The 25,043-nt window shown below is 47.1% G+C and overlaps 1 long non-coding RNA gene across 1 annotated transcript; it reads left to right on the forward strand.

The window, feature by feature from the left end:
• The first annotated feature begins 10,786 nt into the window (after positions 1–10,786).
• LOC144782631 (uncharacterized) lies at positions 10,787–11,636 on the forward strand. The gene is made up of 3 exons (XR_013601180.1): positions 10,787–10,838; positions 11,233–11,295; positions 11,491–11,636. It is a non-coding gene; the product is annotated as an uncharacterized LOC144782631 (long non-coding RNA).
• Positions 11,637–25,043: the final 13,407 nt, after the last annotated feature.

The raw sequence follows: 25,043 nt of genomic DNA on the forward strand, positions 1-25,043 counted from the left end.
AGTGACGTCACACTGATGGCAGCACCCCCACTCTGAAAACTATTTCAGCTCCACTGCATAAATCTAGATGCTACTTTACAACCTCATTCAAAGCCTCATAAGCACCATTTGCTAGAAAAAGACCTCATATGCCAAGTACAGCCTAATTATTAGGATGACCAGGTATCCCGGATTCGCCAGGACGGTCCTGGTTTTTTCACCAGCTGTCCCGGCAGATTTCAGGAAATGTAGCTCCTGTCCCGGTTTTTAGAGAGGGTCGACTGAAAACGGTGGGTAGTGTTTTTTTATGTTTTAAAAAGCAGGGATAGTTATCAGTTGTTTCAAGAAACCAATTTAATTAACAGGCAAGCTACTGGGTTTAAAAAAAAGTGATTTTATGTATATTCTAACTGCCTGTTCTGTAATTTTCTGCTGAGGAGCGCTGTCATCCTGTCCGCTTGCTTGAAGTAAAATTGTAGTCCTTCTTCTATTTCCATTAAAGGTCCCGGTATTTGGCTTTAAAATTCTGGTTGGCCTACTTATTTACCCAATTATGCCTCATAAGTCCCTCTACAATCTCAGGAGCCCAGCCCTCACCTTCTTGATCCCTTCCCTACTTATGATGCTTCTACCCTTCTACCTTAAGGGACCTGAGACAGTAGGGCTTGGTAGGTTGTACCACCTTGTTCCGCCCACGGCCTCACAGCAGCAAGTGGGTGGATGCTGTCAAGAACAGTGGCTCTCAAAGAGGTCTATCTTGTGTCTGTGCAACACCTCACTCTGCCAGGGGTGTCACAGGAGTTTTTCCAGAGGTCGCTGTTACTTCCTTTTGTAACCCCTCAACGTCGTCCAGGGCCGGCATTTCCAGACGTCGGATTTAGACAATTTCCTTCATAGAAACTACTTCTAGTTGAAAATCTGCCCGAAAGGGCCCTTAGGCCCTAATAGGAAGTTACCCGGAGCAATATCCCTAGAGGTAAACCATTCTGAGCAACCACCAGTTTAACAGGTTCCAAAATTATGGGGGTGCAATAAATCTGAACTCAGAAACACCGACTCAGACTTTTGTGCAGAGATGCAGGGGCAGCAGGCAGCTACAGCACCCAACCCACCTACCTTCAGCATGAGATGTACAGAAAAAGCTCCCCTAACCGAAGTAAAATGGTTTCTGCTCTCCTGACACCTCTGCCCCCAAGTGGCATGACAATAGCCCCAACAGGCCCGCAGTGAGGAGAGGCCTGAGGTCCGGGGAGCCCCCTCCGGCACTGTTCAAATGTGGCGGACCCTGGCCCGAGAGCTTCTGACTGGGTCAAGAGCATGGAGGGGACTCCATGTACTTTGCAATCAATCAATCAATCAGTACATTTATAGAGCGCACTACTCACCCGTGAGGGTTTCAAGGCGCTGAGGGTGGGGGGGAGGGGGGGTGCTGCTAGTGCTCGAACAGCCTGGTCTTGAGGTGTCTCCTGAAGGTGAGAAGGTCTTCGGTCAGTCGGAGGTGGGTGTGGAGGGAGTTCCAGGTCTTGGCGGCGAGGTAGGAGAAAGATCTGCTGCCTGTTGTTGTTCTTCTGGTGCGTGGTACGGTGGCGAGGGCGAGGCTGGCTGAGCGGAGTTGGCGAGTCGGGGCGTAGAACGAGAGGCGCTTGTTGAGGTATTCATGTCCGGCGTTGTGGAGCGCTTTGTGTGCGTGGGTGAGGAGCTTGAACGTGATCCTCTTGTTGACGGGGAGCCAGTCCAGGTCTCTCAGGTGGATGGTGATGTGGCTGTGGTGGGGGATGTCCAGGATGAGGCGTGCGGAGGCATTCTGTATGCGTTGTAGTCTTTTCTGTAGCTTGCCCGTTGTCCCTGCATAGAGTGCGTTGCCATAGTCGAGCCGGCTTGTGACGAGGGCTTGAGTAACAGTCCGTCTTGTTTCCGTGGGGATCCATTTAAAGATCTTTCGTAGCATGCGGAGGGTGTTGAAGCAGGAGGAGGAAATGGCGTTGACGTGCTTGGTCATAGTGAGCGATGAGTCCAGGACGAACCCAAGGTTGCGTTCGTGGTCGGTGGAAGTCGGTGCTGTGCCCAGAGCGGCGGGCCACCAGGAGTCGTTCCAGGCGGAGGGGGATGGTCCAAGGATGAGGACCTCCGTCTTGTCTGTGTTCAGTTTCAGGCGGCTGATCTTCATCCATTCGGCGACAGCCCTCATTCTTTCTTGGAAGTTGGACTTGGCGGTGACTGGGTCTTTGGTCAGGGACAGAATCAGCTGGGTGTTGTCGGTGTAGGAGATGATGTTGAGGTCGTGTGCGCGGACGATGTCGGCGAGGGGGCTCATGTAGATGTTGAAGAGCGTCTGGCTGAGTGATGAGCCTTGGGGTACGCCGCAGATGATCTTGGTGGCCTCTGAGTGGAACGGGGGTAGGCGGACTCTCTGGGTTCTGTCGGCGAGGAAGTAGGAGATCCAGTCCAGGGCCTTTCCCTGGATCCCTGTGTTGTGGAGATGTGTTTTTAGGGTGCGGTGGCAGACCGTGTCGAAGGCAGCTGGGAGGTCTAGGAGGATGAAGGCTGCGGTTTCTCCATTGTCGAGGAGGGTTCTGATGTCGTCGGTGGCGGCGATGAGGGTGGTCTCGGTGCTGTGGTTGCTGCGGAAGCCAGACTGGGACGGGTCGAGGGAGTGTTGGTTTCGAGGAAGTTGGTCAGTTGCTTGTTGACTGCTTTCTCGGTGACCTTCGCCGGGAAGGGGAGCAGGGAGTTGGGCCGAAAATTCTTGATGTCCTTGGGGTCTGCTGTCGGCTTCTTAAGGAGGGCGTTGATTTCAGCGTGTTTCCAAGTCTCAGGGAAGGTGGCAGATTCGAAGGAGCTGTTGATGATGTCTCGGAGGTGGGGTGCGATGATGGTGTCTGCTTTGTTGAAGATGTGGTGAGGGCAGGGGTCGGATGGAGAGCCAGAGTGAATGGTGTTCATGATCTGGGTGACGTCTTCGGTGTTAACGGGGGTCCAGCGACTGAGGAGGGCGGTGGGCGGCATGGGTTCTGCGGCTGGTGGAGGCGTCTGGTTTGCGAAGCTGTCGTGTATGTCGGCGATCTTGCGGTGAAAGAAGGCTGAGAGGGAGTCGCAGAGGTCCTGTGAGGGGGGATGTCGTTGGAGTTGGAGCTTGGGTTGGAGAGTTCCTTCACGATGCTGGAGGGCTCCTAGCTGTTGTGTGCGTTGTTGTCTATGCGCTCTCTGAAGGCCGTTCTCTTGGCGATGCAGATGAGCTGGTGGTGTCTGCGTGTGGCGGTCTTAAGGGCCTCGAGGTTTTCCGCAGTCCGTTCTTTGCGCCAGGCTTTCTCTAGAGTTCGGCGGAATTTTTTGGAGTCCTCGAGGTCTGTGGTGAACCAGGTGGTTCTCCTGCTGTTGTGCTTGTTTGGAATGTTCTTGATAGGGGCGAGGGTGTCGGCGCAGTTGCTGATCCACTGTGTGAGGTTTCGGGCCGCGGTGTTGGTGTCCGAGGCATTGGCCGGGGGGCCCTGGGCGAGGGAGGCAGTCAGCTGGTCAGTGGTAACTTTGCTCCAGCATCTTCGGGGGATCTGCGGCGGTTGGATGTGTGCGGTGAGTTTCTTGTAGGAGAAGTGGATGCATTGGTGGTCGGTCCAGTGGAGAGTGGTGGTGTGGCTGACCGTGACGTTGGTGCTGGCGGAGAAGATGGGGTCCAGCGTGTGGCCTGCGTGGTGTGTCGGGGTGTCACTAGTTGCTTCAGTCCGAAGTTGGAGAGGTTGTCGAGCAGGGTGGTGGTGTTGTTGTCGTTGTTGTTCTCCAGGTGGAAGTTCAGGTCCCCTAGGAGGATGTAGTCTGTGGTGGCGAGGGCGTGCGTGCTGACGAAGTCGCGGATGGATTCGCTGAATTGTGGGCGTGGACCCGGTAGTCTGTAGATGAGTGTTCCTCTGAGGGTGGTCTTGGGGTCGGTGTGGATCTGGAAGTGTAGGTGCTCGGCGGTGCTGAGAATTTCTTCGGTGCTGGATGTGACTCTGAGGGTGTTCATGTGGACGATGGCGATTCCTCCTCCGGGCTTGTTGGTACGGTCCCTCCGCATGATTTTGTAGCCGTCCGGGATGGCAATGGCGATGTCAGGGGCCGAGGAGGCTTTCATCCACGTTTCCGTCAGGAACGCGACGTCCGGGGCTGTTGAGTCGAGGAGGTCCCAGAGTTCGATGGCGTGCTTGTGTATGGAGCGGGTGTTGAGTAGGATGCACTTGAGGTCGTTGTTGTTTCCTGGGCTGGTGTGGGAGGCGGCGGTTCGGGTCCTGGTGTAGCAGCGGTTTCGGCAGGAGAATGGTCAGTGAGTGCGCATCAGGGTGGTTTGGTAGCAGGGAGTCGAGCGGCCGGTGTTGAGTGCGAGGAGGGTGGCGGCATCAAAGGTCCGTCAAGCGTGGTGGGCCCGTCGGGGGCCAGGGGTTCAGACGTGCTTGCCTCTGGTGCGCCTCCGGCGCAGCGGCCTGCAATAAGAATGGGTGGAGGGAGGGAGGAGCAGCTGGGAGGCGGGTAGCGGGAGGCAATGAGAGGGAGGGGGGCGGGCCGCAGGGGAAACAGCGGGTAGCGGGCAGCGGGGAAAGGAGGAAAGGATGGCAAAAAAAGCAAAAAAGACAGGGAGGCAACTTTATTCACTCAGGGGGGGCAGATGGGAGCAGAGGCAGCACAACGGGGGATCACGAATAACGGAAAGAAAAGAGAGGTAGACAGGGACACAATCAGATGGACAGCAAATCAAGCACAGATGAGCAGAGAGAGTGAAAGCAGACAGAATACAATCGGATGGACAGAACAAGCACAAATTAGCAAATAGAGAGAAAGCAGACAGAAACAGGCAGAACAATACTTACAATACTTATAGCCCACCACTGGGCCACCAGGGATGAGGCGCAGGCGGGAGCCTGCGGGTGGATGAGGGCCTCGAACTTCCAACAGTAGCAGCAGTAGCGAGGGGCAGGGACACAGCACCAGCAGGGTGTGCTGATGCGGTGGGGGAGCGGCCTGGCCTGAAACAGGGTCAAGGGCTTGCAGGGGGTCCCTTCAAGTTTAGTTACGCCTCTGCTGCCCCTACCCCCCCTCAGCTGAGAAAGAAGCCTCACACACATTTACCTCCTGCTGTAAACTTTTTTTGTATTTGTTTTTTTTGTAAACAGGTGGTCGGCATGTGCAGATTTTGGACAGTTATTTCCCCCCAGGAGGGGAAAAACATGGGCAGGGCCATGTTTTATTACCCATAGCAGAGGCAATAACTAGTCATGCCGATAACTCTCTGGAGATGCTGATCAGGTTGTTAATTGTGGCCTCGATATCTCCCTGTAGAGTTAAAGGGAAACTCATAACAAGGCCCTAAGGGCTTAGATGCTCTTTGATATGACTCAAATGAGGAGGTAGGATGGATAGAGTACACGCCTCCTCATACATGCCTGCTTGAAGAGACAATTTCTGTTGTCAAGCAGCTGCTGCTTCCAGAGAGAAGACAAAAGGAGACATTTTGACAAGAGATAAAGCACTGAAAGGTACTAATGAAAGACCAGAGACACTTATGAACTGATTGCACGAGTACATACAGTTAGCAGGATGAGCGGAAGGGGGTCTTTAAACGAATTCATTAAGACAGGAGCTTGTCTCAGACAGGCACCGCCAACATGGTAACGCATCTATCAAGCAGACGACAGTCACAGAGAGATGCTCTTATCAGGTGAGGGGAAGGCTGGAAATTAGGTGTTAGGCACTTCATTAGACCCAGAGTGTTCAGTGTCAATCATAGCCCATTCCCCTTCACCTTCATAGGCCCAAGATCACTGTGAGCGCATGTCTACTGAGGGCAGCCCCTTATCTTGGCAAGGCGTAACTATGCTCCCTCTTCTCAACTTAATTTCATATTTTCCTATACTAATTCACCACTAATCCTTTTTGGGTTCCGGAGTAGCGTGCTACTTGCCGAAAAGCGCTTTGATGCCTTGTCAGGGGTAGTAAGCACTATATAAATGCAATTGCAATTACTCATGCCACTGCAGACAGAGGGACCTGCCGTGATATGTGCGCGTCAAGGTGAGTGCCAGGGCGAAGGAGACAGGCGGCTGACTGTGCGGCAGCCAATGACTGCGCGGCCTTCTCATTACCTGTCGATAATTTGATCCTGCATATTTTGAGAACTGATACTGTGGAAAGTCGATATCCCCTCCTTAACATTTTGCACCTCCACACTCAAGATCAAGAGCTTGCACCCCCCTCTGAAAGGCAGTTTCTCCTCTCCCAGGCCCGTGCGCGACGTCACACACCATATCATTTTGCTGTCTCCAGTTTATTGTAAGTCAATGTATTTATTTATTTGTTTTTATTAATTTATTCAATGCGATTTTATATAGCACGAACATTACCAGAAGGAGTCAGAGCGCTTAACAAAATAACCAGTTGCGTTACATAAGGACTTTAGAATACATGAGTTACATACGAGATACAAACAGAAAAAAATTGCAAATGTACAAGGTGTAAAGTCACTCAAGGAAGAGATAAAAACAGGAAAAAATTGCACATGTACAAGTTAAAATTCACTCAAGGAAGAGATACAGATAAACTCTAAAATCACATAGGAATGGTAGTAAGTACTAAAGTCTACTACATATACTAGTGGTTAGAGTTCTATATACTGCATACAATAATAATAACTGTGGGTCTCAGGAAACTCAGAGCTCTACATTCAAAACATGTCCAGTCCACTACATGAAACGTTAGGACCCATCACTACGTGGTATGGATACCCATCAGTTACGTTTTCTGGATCGCCCTGTTGGTCATCATTTGGGCCAATCTCACCAAGTGGAACGTCCACAACGTGCCATCAGTGCACACAAAACTAGTAACTGAGTAAGCAGTGCACAAAGAATAATACGTGATAGTGAGTAATAAAATTGGATAGAGGGTGCAAAAATTACTTTTATCAGACGCAGTCCACTTCCAAGGTTAAAAAGAACTAGAGTGCAAAATATCAGTAGTTTAAACAAATATCTACTGCATGTATAGTAAGGTCGACATGTTTCTGCAGTTACTGATACTATTTGTATCACCTGCTTCTTCAGGACCAAAGTTGTATTTTGCTACTGCTTAAAAAAAAAACGTGCGTGTGTGCATAATAAACATAATCATTCGATATCACCTGAAACGGTATTCTCATTGCTCCTGATTAGTAGAAGCTGATGGATACAGGCAAGAAGAATCATATATAGACGAAACATGTAAAGAAAACAGGAGCAGGGAAAACACATTAGTTCGGGTTACCCATCATGAGTTTCAACAATTGGTATCTTTCATGTACTTGTATGTTCCAAATACAGAGCCCAACCCCTTTTGATTAGAATAAGTCTCCCACTCACCTAGAGTGTGAGAAACCGGCGCCACACCTCGCCTGGCCACAGCTCAGGAAGAATGGAGCACCGCTGTATTTGAAAAAAAATTAATGAATAAATAAACCACAGAAAACCAGTCGGGTAAGCCTCAAAACGACCATCAAGTCCCATTTAATCGACCAAACAGACACAATACTGGTCAATAACAATACCCATAGCATATTACTTCAATAATTTGGCAAACATGCCTAATGGGTGTTATGCCTTCAAACGAAATTAGCACGGAACAAAAAGCAGTCCATTCAAAAAGTATGCATTATTGATGTCAGTCAGAGCATCAACAATCGTTTTGGCGCGATCACTACATTCCTAGTAGAGACAGGCGAGTTCAGTTACATCTCCATCTGGAGGTCGTTTAATGTAGAGATTGCTAAGCTCTTTAGGAAGGTCAGGTTACATTTTTTCTTCCTGAATTCAGTGAACTTACCTACTGAATCGAATACAGGCCTGAAAAAAGCCTCTAATTTTACACCTCTATCTCACACCATTCCAACCAAAGTCTTAACCTTTGAGGAGGCAGTGAGACACGATGTCCAGGCTATGCTTGCAAGGCCCAATAATCCATTTATGAACCTATCAAAACAAGAACAGCAGGCCCTATCGGGACTGGCAAAAGACAAAACAGTTATCATCAAGCCTGCGGACAAAGGTGGTGCCACTGTGCTCATGGATATGAGCACCTACAGGCAGGAATGTCTTAGGCAACTTGGTGACACCAACTCGTATAGTCCTTTACCTGAAGATCCAACTAAGAGACTTTCACTCAATATCAAACATCTCACAGAGGAGGCACTGTCAGAAAGGTGGATCACCGGGGAATGAGGCCTCCTTCCTCTGCACTTCGAATCCGGTGATGCCATATTTTTATGTGCTCCCATAGATCCACAAACAACAGCGCCCACCACCAGGACGACCAATAATCTCCGGTATTGGCTCTCTATTGGAACCATTATCGACTTTTGTCGATATTTTTCTCCGACCATTGGTAAAATTAATGCCAACTTACGTCCAAGACACGAAGGATCTGTTAAGAATTCTACCGAGCATTGAGTTTGACACTAACCTGCATATCTTGGTATCCTTTGATGTAGAGTCCCTCTACACTTCAATACCACAGAATGAGACACTTGTGGTGATTGAGACATTACTGCGGGAACAGAGTTGGGACTCGATTACTCCAGTATCCTTTGTAATGGAACTTGCCACCATGGCAATGAAAGAAAATTACTTCCGGTTTGAGGAGACGGTCTACCTCCAGATCTCAGGGACCAGCATGGGCAGCGTTTTTGCCCCGTCCTTAGCTAATCTCTATGTTCACAAGTTCGAACAAGACTGTGTATTATCACCTACCAATCCCTATTTGTCATCTATAAGGGCTTGGAAATGCTACATAGATGACATTCTGGTAGTATGGCGAGGGACACAGAGTGAATTGAAGGCATTTCACCAATGGCTGAATGACCAGAATAGGTTCCTACGGTTCACGATTGAATTTTCAGCAACGACCTTGGCATTTCTGGATCTCCGGATCACGGCCATACCAGGGGGTTTGGCGTCCGAACTGTATAAAAAACCGATGGCGCGGAATTCATTGCTCCGATATGATAGCTGCCATCCAAAGGCTCTTCGGGACAACTTGCCCTTTGGTCAGTTCTTGCGTATTCAACGCAATTGCAGTACCAAAGAGGGGTTTCATAAACATGCAAGAGAACTTGAGCAATGTCTTCGTGACAAGAAATACCCAAGAAAGCTGATTCGAGACTCCAAAAAGAGGACATCGAACAACAACCGCGATTCACTATTAGAGGTGGCCTGCCCTAAACCAAAGAACGAAAAGATAGCGTTTGTAAACACCTTCAATACAAGATCTAACGCAATCAAGAAAATAGTGAAACAGCACTGGAAGATCCTAAACACTGGTCCGGACAATCTCCCCATACCATTGTTTGCATACAAGAGAGGACCAAGCTTGAAAGACCGTCTAGTGCATACTAGACCAGGACCGAAGAAAACCCATCAAGTGGGTACCCTATGGGATTTGCCGCCTGTTGAGGGTCACCACCCCTGTGGAAATTGTGCTGCCTGTACTCAAACGATCCACTCCACGAGTATCGACATAGGGACTTCGAGACGCTGGGAACAGAAGCAGTTCACCAATTGCAATAGTTCTAATCTGATCTACCTCATCAGATGTCCTTGTTCCTTACAATATGTCGGTATGACGACTAGAAAAATAAATGTCAGGATATCGGAGCACAAAAGCACGATCCGGTGTAAAAAACAATCCACCCGCCTCACGAACCATTTCCTAGAGGTAGGACATGCACCCACGGATTTTTCCTGGACAGTATTAGAAAAGCCATGGATTCCCCCGCATATCACGGATATCACGAAACACCTTTTTAAACTGGAACAAAAATGGGTGTATCGTCTGAACTCAGACAAAAATGGCCTCAACGAGGACATTCCCTGGACGACACTGTAGTGTGTTCACTATTTCACCTCCAGTACCTTGTCTTCACTTTGAGCTGATAGGTTGTGAATATCCTTGATGATGCAGACCACACTTGCACCCCAACTTATTCACAACCCCCAGGAGTAATGAGACATTGCTTACGGGCCTTGAGAAGTACAGGGTCTGTAGACACCATTTGATTGCTCGTATAACAACTGCTAATCAGAGACAAATGTCTTTTGGATTTATTCATGATAGTCCGAGTATCAATGTAAGTAACAACTGAATATTTTTACAAAGAGCACAGACTGTCCAAACCATGTCTGGATCTCTGACCGATTAAGACACTAGTTCCAGACGTATTGCCCATTATTTTCATCCAGGCTATATCTGGACCCTTACACTTAATGTCACATATTGGCAAATATTATACAACTTCTGCAGATCATCTTATGCCTGCAATACTGCATGCTTTCCTAGAATAGCAAGTGGTTAGGGTTCGATTAAGAAAGTGCCACCTGACGGTGCACTACACCGTTTTCGTGTAAGCTCTTAATTGAAATACGAACTTTAAAACTATTAGAAATTGAGCGTCACAATAATTACTGGTCGCAGACATGAACGATATGGTATGTGATGTTAGGCTTGTCATTTTTGATTTATACCGAGGCCAAGACTCGTTTTCACACAGGGAATGGTATTTTCCTGTTTACATCTAAAATAGTCTTGATTACGGATAAATTCAAGCTATTACTACCTGTAAAACAACCCTTACCAATACGCGGGTGTAATCTATATTTAATAAGAACCAAAACTGATTTCCCCGCTCATGAGCCTTAATACTACAATTCCCAGCAAGCTTGTAGTTTTAGGGAATCGCGTGACGGCGCATGCGCAATGGCACAGCGATCAGGTAGACGGCATTTCCGCATTTTGAAATAGAACTCACAAACAAGTTGCGGTGCCTCCCCGAATAGCGCAGATGCCAGACTTAGGGTATCGACGGATAGGTAGGTTCCCAGTCATTTTTTATACACATTATATTGTGTATTAACCGCGGAAGGAAGTATGTTTTCTAAACGACCTCCAGATGGAGATGTAACTGAACTCGCCTGTCTCTACTAGGAATGTAGTGATCGCGCCAAAACGATTGTTGATGCTCTGACTGACATCAATAATGCATACCTTTTGAATGGACTGCTTTTTGTTCCGTGCTAATTTCGTTTGAAGGCATAACACCCATTAGGCATGTTTGCCAAATTATTGAAGTAATATGCTATGGGTATTGTTATTGACCAGTATTGTGTCTGTTTGGTCGATTAAATGGGACTTGATGGTCGTTTTGAGGCTTACCCGACTGGTTTTCTGTGGTTTATTTATTCATTAATTTTTTTTCAAATACAGCGGTGCTCCATTCTTCCTGAGCTGTGGCCAGGCGAGGTGTGGCGCCGGTTTCTCACACTCTAGGTGAGTGGGAGACTTATTCTAATCAAAAGGGGTTGGGCTCTGTATTTGGAACATACAAGTACATGAAAGATACCAATTGTTGAAACTCACGATGGGTAACCCGAACTAATGTGTTTTCCCTGCTCTCTGTTTTCTTTACATGTTTCGTCTATATATGATTCTTCTTGCCTGTATCCATCACCTTCTACTAATCAGGAGCAATGAGAATACCGTTTCAGGTGATATCGAATGATTATGTTTATTATGCACACACGCACGTTTTTTTTTAAGCAGTAGCAAAATACAACTTTGGTCCTGAAGAAGCAGGTGATACAAATAGTATCAGTAACTGCAGAAACATGTCGACCTTACTATACATGCAGTAGATATTTGTTTAAACTACTGATATTTTGCACTCTAGTTCTTTTTAACCTTGGAAGTGGACTGCGTCTGATTAAAGTAATTTTTGCACCCTCTATCCAATTTTATTACTCACTATCACGTATTATTCTTTGTGCACTGCTTACTCAGTTACTAGTTTTGTGTGCACTGATGGCACGTTGTGGACGTTCCACTTGGTGAGATTGGCCCAAATGATGACCAACAGGGCGATCCAGAAAACGTAACTGATGGGTATCCATACCACGTAGTGATGGGTCCTAACGTTTCATGTAGTGGACTGGACATGTTTTGAATGTAGAGCTCTGAGTTTTCTGAGACCCACAGTTATTATTATTGTATGCAGTGTCTTGTAAGGGGTCATAACTGTGTTCAGGTCTTTAAATATTTCCCTTGGACCCTATTCCCTCCGTTTGTATTGTGTAGAGTTCTATATATACAAATAGTAAATTCACACAGGATTACATTTTAACACCAATTAGTCTTGAACGATCGCTCTTTCCTCGAAGTCTCCCCATTTCTGCCTCTAATCGGAATGATTCCCAGACAGCCTGAAAAGCACGTTTCGACGTGGGTATGTACATTTTTTTTGTAAGTAAATGAACTCTAAAAGGTGAATTTATAACCTGAAGCGCCCGCTGGTGTCTTTCCTGGAATGATGCTCGGTCCACAGTGCGCAGGCGCGTCAAGTCAGAACAGGTGGCTCCGCGCAGACACCTCGCTGTGCGCCAGATGAAGGCTGCGCTGATATAGCGGGCCGTGGACGATGAATGCATGGATTGGCACCGACTGCCATGCTGGTACACTCCATCCAGGTGGCGCCGAGCTGTGTTTAGTCCTTATCCCATGTGCTGATGGGATCCAATTCACAGCTCTGCCGGCCTGCACCTTCCTCGCGCTGTCACTGGACGTCTGTCAAAAGCCCGCCTGACGTGTCTGTTCTTGCCATACATTAAAACATGTCTCTTTTCATTTTAAACATTCCGTTCACACTTCAGCTGGTTAATTAAAAACACGAGGAAAAACTGCTGACTGGGTAGAGCAGGTGTTTTATGTCTCTTTCGTGAAGGCATTATCCTATTCTTGCTTTCAGCACCATATTATAATGTGATACCTGATTTCTATGGCGATTATTACCACTCACTCAGGGGAGTGTCGCTAAATTTGAAGAATTGGAAAAGGGCAGAACTACCGGTTTCACCTTACATCCAGGACAGGATTTTTATGGGGCAGAAAATTCAGGGTCTGATTGGTAACTACGGTACTCGGGCAATGCCTGAGGGGTCAGTGTCCAGTCCCAGCTGTGGTCTGTCTGGGGGCGGATTTGGGCGGTTTCTGCATTGTTCGGATACTGCCAGCGGCCCAGTAGGTGCCTGAGTGGCCTTTCTGGAGGCAGATGGGCGTCCATTACCTCCCTTTTATCAATGAGCAGAGGTGTCACTCTCTCTTGCTGAGCAGGCCCAATAATGTAAGCATATTGAGCGGGGGCAGGGTGCCTGAGCAGAAGTGGCCTCACTTATTTTCAGGTGTGTTTCACAAGTGTAAACTAATCCGTGCATTCCCACCCCCTTTTTTTTTTAAATACAATTTTGCCCTAGCAGTATTTTGTGGAAAAACAATATGCAAATGTGGGCCACTTTTTATAGCATGCCCTGGCTGATTTTTAATCCCAATCCAACCCTGGCAGAAAAGCAAGTGACATGCATGAGGGGGCGGTTCTCACATGAAGAAGTGCGGCAGGAGAATCTGTGTACAACAGGGGCATAACAGAGGCCCCGTAGCCCCCGCAGTGCGGGGGGGGCCCAAGCTCCATTGGGTCCCCTCAGCACAGCACTCAGGCTGCAGAGCTCCTGATTGAGCCCGGAGGTGGCCCCTCCACATTCCTTACAGGGAGGCCCCCTCGAGTTTTGTTATGCCAGTTGTGTACAAACTCACTGCTCTGCCATTTCCGACTAGGGAACCTGGGCTAGACTATATTTGCAGGGTAAGGGCGTACTCTGAGCATGATTAAACCATCTCTGGATGAGGGGGTTCTCCAGCCAACAGCTAGACCCATTGGCGGCTGGTATTTGAAGGCGGTGGGGGGTCGGGTCGCAGGGCAAGGTAGGATGGAATGCTGCAGGCTGCGCTGTGATTGGTCTGAGCGCTGTGGTACGGCGCTCAGACGGGGAAAAGGAGGCTGGCCATGTTCTCTATGCAAGCTGTAATGCAGTCTGCATTGAGAACATGCAAAGTGCGCATGAATGTCTGGCCGGCCCCAGAGGGCCAGCCAAACATTCATGCACACTACAGGGTGTGCAACCCACTCGTCCCCTCCCCTGCTCGGTCAGCAGAGCAGCCCCGCCCATCCTGCCCGCAAAATTGCTGCAACATGGAAAAATTAAATGATAGAGTTATCATTTTATTTTTCCTTTAGTGACACTGCTTAACAGCAGTGAGGCGATGCTTCTCTGCCTTACAGGAGCTGCAGCTACTGACTAGACCGTTTCTGCAGAGCAGAGTAGTTCGTCAGAAAATGACAAGGTCATTTCTGCAGGGTAGGGCCGTACACCGGCCCGTGGTAAGACTAATGGTGCAGCTGAGAGCCGTACACCGGCCTGTGGCAAGAGCATTTCTGCAGGGTAGGGCCGTACATCGGCCTGTAGTAAGACTATTGGTGCAGGTGAGAGCCGTACACCGGTCTGTGGTAAGACTATTGGTGCAGGAGAAAGCCATACACTGGCCTGTGGTAAGAGCATTTCTGCAAGGGAGGACCGTACATCGGCCTGTGGTAAGTCTATTGGTGCAGGAGAGAGACGCATACTGTCCTGTGGTAGGACTATTGGTGCAGGAGAGAGCCGTACACCAGCCTGTGTAAGAGCATTTCGGCAGGGGACGGCCGTACATCAGCCTGTGGTAAGACTATTGGTGAAGGTGAGAGCCGTACACTGGCATGTGGTAAGAGTTTTTCTGTAGGGGAGGGTCGTACACCGGCCTGTGGTAAGACTATTGGTGCAGGAGAGAGACGCACACCATCCGGTGGTAAGACTATTGGTGCAGGAGAGATCCATACACCGGCCTGTGTAAGAGCATTTATGCAGGGGAGGGCCGTACACTGGCCTGTGGTAAGAGTATTGGTGCAGGGTAGGGCCGTACACCGGCCTGTGGTAAGACTATTGGTGCAGGAGAGAGCCGTACACCGGCCTGTGTAATAGCATTTATGCAGGGGATGGCTGTACACCGGCCTGTGGTAAGACTATTGGTGCAGGAGAGAGCCGCACACCAGCCTGTGGTAGGAGCATTTCTGCAGGGGAGAGCTGTACACCATGATGTGGTAAGAGTATTGGTGCAGGAGAGAGCTGCACACCGGCCTGTGGTAAGACTATTGGTGCAGGAGAGAGACGCACACCGGCCTGTGGTAAGAGTATTGGTGCAGGAGAGAGCTGCACACCGGCCTGTGGTAAGACTATTGGTGCAGGAGAGAGACGCACACTGTCCTGTGGTAAGACTAATGGTGTGGGAGAGAGCCTTACTCCGGCCTGTGTAAGAGCATTTATGCAGGGGAGGGCCATACACCGGCCTGTGGTAAGAGTATTGGTGCAGGAGAGAGCCACACACCGGCCTGTGGTAAGACTATTGATGCAGGAGAGAGCCGTACACCGGCCTGTGGTAAGAGCATTTCTGTAGGGGCAGGCCATACACCAGCCTGTGGAAAGACCATTTTTGCTGTTGAATTTGTCTACAGGGACGACAGTGCACCAGCCCTTGGTAAAACCACACCTGCCTACAGCTGAGGACTGAGCTCCAGCCTATGTCTAGAATGATTCTACTGAGGAGGGCAGTGCACAAGACTGTGGTACAACCATTTCTGCAGTGGAGGCAGTGCACTAACCCGTGTCTAGAATAGTTCAACAGTGGAGGTCAGTGCAGCACCCATGGTAAGGCCATTTCTGCAGTGGACGACTGTGCATGTCTAGAATGTATCTACAGAGGAGAACAGTGCACAGGCCCATGGTCAGATAATTTCTGCAGTTGAGAGCTATTCATCAGCCTATGTCTAGAATGTTTATACAAGGGAGGGCAGTACACCCGCCCATGATAAAACAATTTCTGCCGTTGAGATCTATGCACCAGACCATGTTTAGAATGTTACTACAGAGGAGGACAGCAGTGCACCAGACCCTGCTAAGGCGATTTCTGCAGTTGAGAGCTGTGCATCAGCCGATGTCTAGAATGTTTAGATAGTGGGGGGCAGTAGTGCACCATTCCATTGTTGTGAATGTATCTATGACCCTATTTAAATATTCCCGATTCATGCCCTTATGTGGTTATAACAAAACATATCCTTATAAAGGCATAGGAATCATATCCATATTTAGTCATAGCCAATGCAGTCCAAATACGGCAAGGCTACTCCCATAGACTCCTAGAAAGTACAACGCGTTCTTTAAACAAACCAAGCCTCCAGCAGCCCGGGAAATCCCCCTGCTTTTGTTTTGATTTGAACAAGAACTCCTGGAGTCCAGAAAGAACTGTAAGTTCTTAGTGACGTCTTATGTCCAACCTTACGTCAAACTCGGCACCTTCCAGGTATAAATATACCAACGTTGCCTTAAGCAAACACACGGTGGTTTGGAGCAGAGCGGCTATCTACTTGCCCGAAGCCCAGCTGATGCGAGAGCCGAAGGAAGCCGACCCCCCCATTGACGCACTGAGAGAGACGCTGTCTTTTCTCCTGCCGAGAAATCCAGCTCCAGTGTTTCCAGTCACCCTTGCGGGTTTCTGGGAGATCGAGTCCTGAGAAACGAGATATAAGACCTCCTTCATTCTATACCCAAGGTACGGAGCTGATTAGATCCTTAAGAGAATTCTTGATGCAGATTCTTGGCAAACACTAACTTAACTTAAACTGCAGCTCACTTACTCCTTCCCACGTACTAGGCTTAGGTTAGGTACACCGGGGTAGGCGTATCTTAGAAGCACCAGTTGAGTACGTTTAGTCAATGATTTTATGTATGTATATATTTTATCCATTTTAAGTATCATATGGCTCAGAAACCATATCAATGCTTTTACAGTATTATTTCATATTACTCTTTTTACTGTACACACTTTACTTTATGACAAGTATTGCAAATACGACAATTCACTTCTCTTGCACGAGAAAGAGGACTGCTCAATAAATAACAACTTTAATTGAAAACGCCTGTCTCTCTATTTCTCTGCACTCTGGTGAAACTAAGCATGCATGATTGACTGAGTGAAATAGATGTCTATTGTTTTCACACGACTCTGGAAATATACTCCTTGTTCTGGGGGGAGCAAAGTTGTCATGTTTATGCGGTTGTCAGAAGCTAATCCCTTCTTGTCTAAATCAAGAAAGTTAACTCCTTCCTGTTCATTCGAGAAAGTTTCTAGTGACCTCTGAGCTAGCTGGCATTCATAATTAAGTCTAACATATTCAATAGAGACCTAGGCGACCTCGGTCCTACGTCTAAATTATCGTTTATGTTATTCCAATGCGCAGAGCCTATTGGGAATATAGGAACTACACTACGTGGCGCCCAACATTTGGTAATGCGATAATCTAACGCTAGATGCTAGAGTAACTCAGTCGTGCTTTTCACACAGACCCCTTTTTCCCGTAAAAACTCCAATAGACGTCTGGAGTGGGTAAAAGGTTAATATCCGCCGGAACTTAGTAGGATGAGAATCCTATGTATTAGTTTTTGCTTTAGTCAACGTTGACGGATACAGTGTTCCAAAATATTGTGACCTAATCTTTGTTTCCTTGAAACTTGCTCTGCAACAAAAAACTTATAGTCAGTAAAATGTCGGATGACGACAGAAAAAGAGAGAATTAGCAGCTCAACTTTTAGCGGAAGACACAAGTCTTCAGCAAGATGATCCGGATGCTATACTCATCCCAGTCAATGTAAGAAAAACTATAACTATTAAACTTATAGAAAATTGACTATCACCAAGAGGTGGTACAGTCATATTTGTGGTAGAGGCCCATGAATATCGGCAGACAGAGGTATTCTATTCCTGGATACATTTTCCAGCAGCACACGCTGTAACACACGATTTCCACTACTACAAAGCAGGGGAATCTCCAGCGGAATACGCTCCTTTCGAGGACGTTGAAATTCAACTAACATACCAAGAGCACCTGCTCTGGTTTAATGGCACCCTAAAACATAAAAATCACACCACCAGGCTCGGTCCACTAGGTAGACCAGGAGCCACATGGCCGGTTCTAGCCAGCTACACACCACATCCCGACATTGAAAAAATGTCAGACCGAGAACTCTTAGCTCAGCTAAAACAACTCATTAAAATACATAGACAATTGGTCCAATATGTCATGCGGACTTCAACAGTCCAACCAGCAATAAAAATTGCACAACATACCCCTCAACAGGGGAACACAAATAAAATCACACCACAGAATATACAATCAGCCATTGGCAAAATACCCGCAAAACGGGAACAAATTCCATTCTGGTTAGCTCAAAAAATTGCTCAGATAGAGGCAGTATTTCTTGATACTACACCTCATGACAAACACAGAATTCTGACTATCTGTCTTCCAATGGGGATCGCACCACATGTGGAGGACTGTGACACTTGGGGCACAGTCTTTGCTTCCATGTACACAAAAACACATGGTGTTCCGTCTATGGCGGTTATACCAGACGTACTAAGACAGATTCAAAATGAATAGGGTCCAGAACCTGCTTTAACTCTAGGTATGAAATTACTGAAAGACTTTAAGGAAGTCTTGGCTATATTACTAGCCAACATAAAAGGAGAAGCAGCATCTGTGGCGATACGCCAGAAATTGAAAGAAACAGATATAGCAGAACAACCTTTTGAACTTGCCAGAATCATAGAAAAATCCTATGAAGAATTAGGTAGAGATAGTTTGGGTGGGAAACCACTGAATCCCCAACTAACTGAAAATCCTGAAAAAACCTTTATTAAAAATAATCTCAATACTTCAAAAAAGAAGTGGGAAGGTAACAAACAAACCACTCCCAGAGCAAAACAGTTTCAGTCCAGAGGAAGGTCTCCTCAACGGAGAGATAGATCTCCAGAACGAGGAGGTAAGTCTCCCCACAGGGAACCCTCTGAGAAAAGATACAACCTTAGAGATAGGGATAAAATTAGAAAACCTGCAGATATCAAGATATTGATACACGTCCCTCTCGATATTTTCAGACTTCCTCACAGAAATCGGAAAGAAGAGGACGGTCAGAACACAAGGAAGAGCACGTCAAGTCCAAAGACAAGGAACCTGCTCATCAAAGCAAAAAATTACAAATTCCAAAAAAGAAGATAGCTAGTATTAAAATAAAACATGCCGAGGATTCTGAAGACACAACTGAAAAATGGAGAGTGGGCCCAGACAATGCTAGACAGCGCAGCAGAAGTGACCATAGCTCGCAAGATCCTGATGAATCTTCTGGAGACAGTGGACACAAATGAATACATTCAAGTTGAAGGACTGGGGTATTTAAGGCCCAGCGGTGCCAGGGGACAACACCTAAAACCTTCGTGGGATACCTGTTCTGGCGTACTAAAGACAGAGACACGGGAGACTTCCTTCGGCGTCAAAGATCAGAGTTTATTACTGCAGGGAAGCAAAAGTCACACGAAGTACAACGGAGTGTAGGTTCTGAGAGTCTGCTTCAACTTGTATTTGTGGGTCGCTCTCTTTTATACAAGATTTTGTCATTGCACAATATGTAAGCAAAAAGGTTACAGCTCAGTTCCCACAGTAAAGCTCAAAAGGATCGCTTTCATGTATTCAGAACCCCGGAACATAATTACATTAACATCCCCAGTTCCAACTGTGAAAGCACATCTTCCCACCATTAGGTACATTCCACTTGAGTTGTAAATAGGCGAAAGAAAGAGACGAGAACAGCTGCAAGGAAGTCAGACAACAGGGAAGAAAAAGTGTGAGGATAATATTGGATGCGTAATCGTAGCTTAAAAGGGCTTGGTCCCAGCACGTGCGAGGCTGAAACAATAGACCGGCACGGCAGAATCACCTTCGAGCGGAGGCAACTGCCTTAGCAGTGTCCTCCCCCTAGTCATAAAAGACGCATGAAAGGAATATGCTTCTACCGTAAAGCTTGGGAACTAGAGGGTCACGATGCGGGCAGTTGCCTGTTCGCTGACTACGTGAGGGCAAGGAACAAAATGGATGCCGTATCTAAAATGGAACCCGAGGGTTCATTGGAGAAACCTGTAAATGAGACGAACTCTTCTGAATAGCATGACGAAACCGCGTACACTTACTAAACTCGTCATTTACGGTTCATAGATACCACACTCGTCCATATTCGGCGATGCCCAAAACGTCGTACCGATTTTCACGGAACCTCAGACGCTCCTTTTGCCCTCATGTAGGCAAGAACTAGTCAAAGTCGGAGTCAATCTCGATTCTCATCAGATCATTCAGATGTTGTTGGAACATAATTCTATCCATCAATGTTTCCTTGGAAACGGGTGGCCTTCTTATACACGTTGTAGCACAAAGGCCACATAAGGCAGGACCACACTGTACACAAAGACAACACGTGAACAGAAATGTCACGACAACCCCTATAATCATCAGAATCTTCCAACCCCAAGTCGACATTAGACCCCAAAACCATCCTAGAAGAGTCCAATCTCCCTCGTCCTCGTGTATGGACTCCGAAATTTTGTGCAACTTGGAGATGGCTTGATAAACCGTTGGAGCGTTATCAGGTATGAATATGCAGCAGCTCGAATGGATGACCTTACACACACCACCTCTATCCGCTAGAACAACGTCTAGAACCATACGGTTCTGTAACGTCATGAGCCTATCCGCTTGAAGCTCTGCTGTCAGATTACCAAGGGCACTTGCAGTTAGGTTAGCAGTTGACTCTACTACACGAGTTAACTGTCTCAGATTTCTGCTATTGACCATGGGGCCCCAAAACGGTAGAAAACCCTTGAAGAAGTCTCCTGCTTCTTGACCGGAAGTATCCTCTTTACTAATGACACCTCTCACAACTCTGGTTTTGTGATAGTCGGCGGCAACAGTGAAAGTCGGGGGCAAGAGATTTGCAATATAGCAGGTACCTGAGAAGTCGTGTGGTAACCACGTATATGCTCGGTCATAACATACAAAATAGGTACCCTTGGCAGTCAGAAAGACAGGGGAAGAGAGCATCGGTAGAACGTAAGTATCCACACAAGCACTCTTCCCAAGCTGGGCTCTTGGATTTCGGCCACGACCTTGCAGACAAAAGTGGCCTAGGTGAGGTACAATCCAGATTGGAGACGAGCTTTTAAGCTGCCTCTCACCCACTGATATACTATACTCAGCCTCACTAAGGTACTTATAGGTTTGCACCTCCTCTTCTGGGATAAGTGACGTGTCGAAGATATCTCTATCTAGATCGGCAATAGCTATCATAAGAGACTTGTGATACGGGCCAGAACCAAAGTTTGCTGAGCGTGGCTCTCGATGGGGGTAAGAATCTAGTGCACTACGGAACATGGTTTGGAATGCCCGAACTGACCCTTGGGGGCTGTACGGAAGGACCAAATATGGGATACCCCTGTCCATGGTATGCGGCATTAGCCCACACACCCAACAGTTTGTAGTATTTACCACCAACTGATGCTGATGCAAAAGTTGCACAAAGGAATTGTTTCTAAATTCTGCACGTCTGACTTGTTCATGTTGGGGCAGGAGATGAAAGGAATGTGGAGAAACAGTGGAAGCGAAATTCAGATTATAGGAAGGAGGAGTAGGTGAAATGGAAGGTAATAATAATTGAATCCCAAAATATACTCCACCCATCAGTAGCATTGAAACGGTTAGGAACAACATAAAGATCTGAAATAGAAAACATTTTGTACAAAACACTTTTGATCTTTGCGCCAACATTTTCTCTCTTTCCGACAGCTTCGAGAGGTCCATCCTCTAAAAAAAAACGTCCGTGACGTTCTTGACGCACTTCGTTCTGAGTAGCGATTGCCAATTCCCAGGAGTTCCCAGAAATCGACAAAAGAAACCGACCTAGTGTCGATAGCTGCTAAACAGAAGGAAGTACCCGCACGGCCCTACGGCCAACCCAGATGATAGGTTAAATGAATTTAGAATCAATTCAATAATAGTCTCTTAGCTGCATGAAAAGAAAAGGTAAACACAATATATAATGTCCACAATGTTCATGACAACAGTAAGGGGTACTGTAAATTCAAAAAGGGAATAAAAAACAGAACTCTTTTATTTGTCCTTAACGCGCGGTCGAAGAAAGTATCGACTTCTCCCGGGTTGAGTCTGATCTTCAAACAGTGGATTGGATGGCGGAAAAGTGTTCAATTGTCCAGGCAATTGTTCAGTACTTGTATTCCCCAATGTTGAAGGAAGGGAAATTGTTTGAGGGGAATCAACAGGGGTGTCAGATAACACTGAAGTGTTCCCTATGGTCTGTGCTTCGCTAAATGGGACAAAGCGCTGGGGAACGTCAGTTTCAGACGAGGAAAAGCCTTTACGTATCCATGTGTCTGCCGGCAGAGGAAGCGGAACCTTCTTGGTGTGGGTGGCATGCACCCAGTGTTTCCGTCCCTCCAGTCGAACCGCCGTCCTCGTTGCTAGTAGCACCTGGAAGGGTCCCACAAATCTCGGCTCAAGATGGCGTTTTCGTCCGAAATTTCGAGTGAGGACCCAGTCCCCTGGTTGGAGCCGATGACCAGGACCCTCTGTTTGTGACGGCAGAGCCTCAAAGACCTGTTGATGAATCAAACTCAATTTAGCAGTCAGATCATATAGATAATCAATTAACATTGGATATTCAAGTCTGTTCAATTCTTTAGGCCTTGGAACCCCCCAAATGTTCGCAGGACGGCCGAACACAATCTCATAGGGGCTAAGCCCTACTCGAGAGTGTACAGTAGCCCTGGTCGATAAGAGAGCTAGAGGCAAAGCGTTGGGCCATGATAAACCAGTCGTTGCCTGGATTTTAGCAAGCTTCAATTTCAGGGTGCCATTATATCCTTCCACCAAACCTGCTGATTGAGGATGATTAGCACTATGGAATTTCTGGGATATTCCTAAACCACGACACACACTCTTCATCACACTTCCCACAAACTCACTTCCGTTGTCCGACCATACAATCCGAGGCATGCCGTACCTGGGGAAATACTCTTTTAGCAGAATTTTAGCTGTGGATAGGGCAGTATTATCCTTAAGAGGGTAAGCTTCAATCCATCTGGAGAATGCACAAACCGCGACTAAAACATACTTCAAATTGTTGCATCTCTCCATGTGGATGAAATCTAACTGAATAACCTCAAAAGGATATGTCGGGGGAGCGAAATGGCCAGGTGGAGTGGGAGTGCCCTTTCCAGGATTATGCATCAAACATACCATGCAATTCTTAACCACTCTCTCTGCACATTTAGTAATCCCATCATTCTTCCATACAGGAGACAACAACTTGCATATGCCCTTCGAGCTAATATGTGCTGTGCCATGGGTCATTGTAACAACAGCAAGCACATATGCATCCGGTAACATCCATCTCTGTTTCTCTGACAAATCAACCCAACATCCATTCTCGTCTAACTTTCCCATGCTTTCTTTCCACTGCGTCTTTTCCATTTCAGTAGCTTCACTCTGTATTTCCTTCACACTTTCAACCGTGTCCTCACACACGCTAGTCTCTGCTGGCCATCTTACCGAATTCGCAACGTACATTCGATTTGTCAGATCTCTAGCTGTCTCTTTAGCAGTTTCGTCTGCAAACGCATTACCATGACCAACATCATCTGTCACTTTTCGATGCGCACTACATTTAATTATGGCCACCTGTTTAGGCAATGTGAGTGCATCTAAAAGGTCATTCACAAGCTGTCCATGCTGAATCTTTGTACCATGCGACGTAAAAAATCCTCTTTCTTTCCACAATCGCCCAAAACTATGCGCCACACCAAAAGCATACTGACTGTCTGTAAACACATTCACCCGCTTTCCTCTAGACAACACACACGCTCTCGTCAAGGCAATCAATTCAGCTGCCTGAGCCGAATTCTGACTCAATCTCGCAGTTTCCACAATCGTACTCAACGTCACTACAGCATACGCAGTCGTCACATCACCATTCGGTAACTTAAAACAGGAACCGTCAACATACAAAGTACCATCGGGATCTACCAATGGAGTATCTTTTAGGTCGATACGACCCTTCGTTTCTTCTTCAGTTCTCAGATAACAGTCATGTGGTGCTACATCACTTGACTCCGTGTTGATCGGCAATACTGTTGCTGGATTCAACACATTACACCTTTTTATCCGTATGTGACTAGCCAGTAACGTCAGCTCATACCCAGACAACCTTGTGCTCGTCAAATGTTGAGTTTTCGTTCGGTTCAAGAGAGTGTCAACTGCATGCGCAACCATCACCGTGAGCATATTATCCATGACCAGACCCGCGGACTGTCGAATGGACGCCGCAGCTGCCGCTGTTGCTCTTAAACAACTCGGCAAAGCTCTAGCTACTGGGTCTAAGGTCGAAGAAAAATATGCGCAGGGACGCTGTTTGTCACCAAATTGTTGCGCCAGAACACTCAACGCACAACCATCCCTCTCGTGAACGTACAGTGTAAACGGCTTACTGTAATCAGGAGTACCTAACACAGGAGCCGAACACAACGCATCACGTAATTCAGAGAAACCTTTTTGACACTCTTCAGTCCATGGCAAAGGAGTCGGAACATTCTTGCACGTGAGAGCTACCAATGGTTTCGCCAATAGTGAAAAATTTGGGATCCATTGTCTGCAGTATGACGTGATACCTAGAAAGGCACGTACATCTCTCTGAGTTTTTGGCACAGTCAGAGGTATTCTATTCCTGGATACATTTTCCAGCAGCACACGCTGTAACACACGATTTCCCCTACTACAAAGCAGGGGAATCTCCAGCGGAATACGCTCCTTTCGAGGACGTTGAAATTCAACTAACATACCAAGAGCACCTGCTCTGGTTTAATGGCACCCTAAAACATAAAAATCACACCACCAGGCTCGGTCCACTAGGTAGACCAGGAGCCACATGGCCGGTTCTAGCCAGCTACACACCACATCCCGACATTGAAAAAATGTCAGACCGAGAACTCTTAGCTCAGCTAAAACAACTCATTAAAATACATAGACAATTGGTCCAATATGTCATGCGGACTTCAACAGTCCAACCAGCAATAAAAATTGCACAACATACCCCTCAACAGGGGAACACAAATAAAATCACACCACAGAATATACAATCAGCCATTGGCAAAATACCCGCAAAACGGGAACAAATTCCATTCTGGTTAGCTCAAAAAATTGCTCAGAT

The sequence above is a fragment of the Lissotriton helveticus genome, chromosome 9 (genome assembly GCF_964261635.1).
Source record: "Lissotriton helveticus chromosome 9, aLisHel1.1, whole genome shotgun sequence".
NCBI lineage: Eukaryota > Metazoa > Chordata > Amphibia > Caudata > Salamandridae > Lissotriton > Lissotriton helveticus.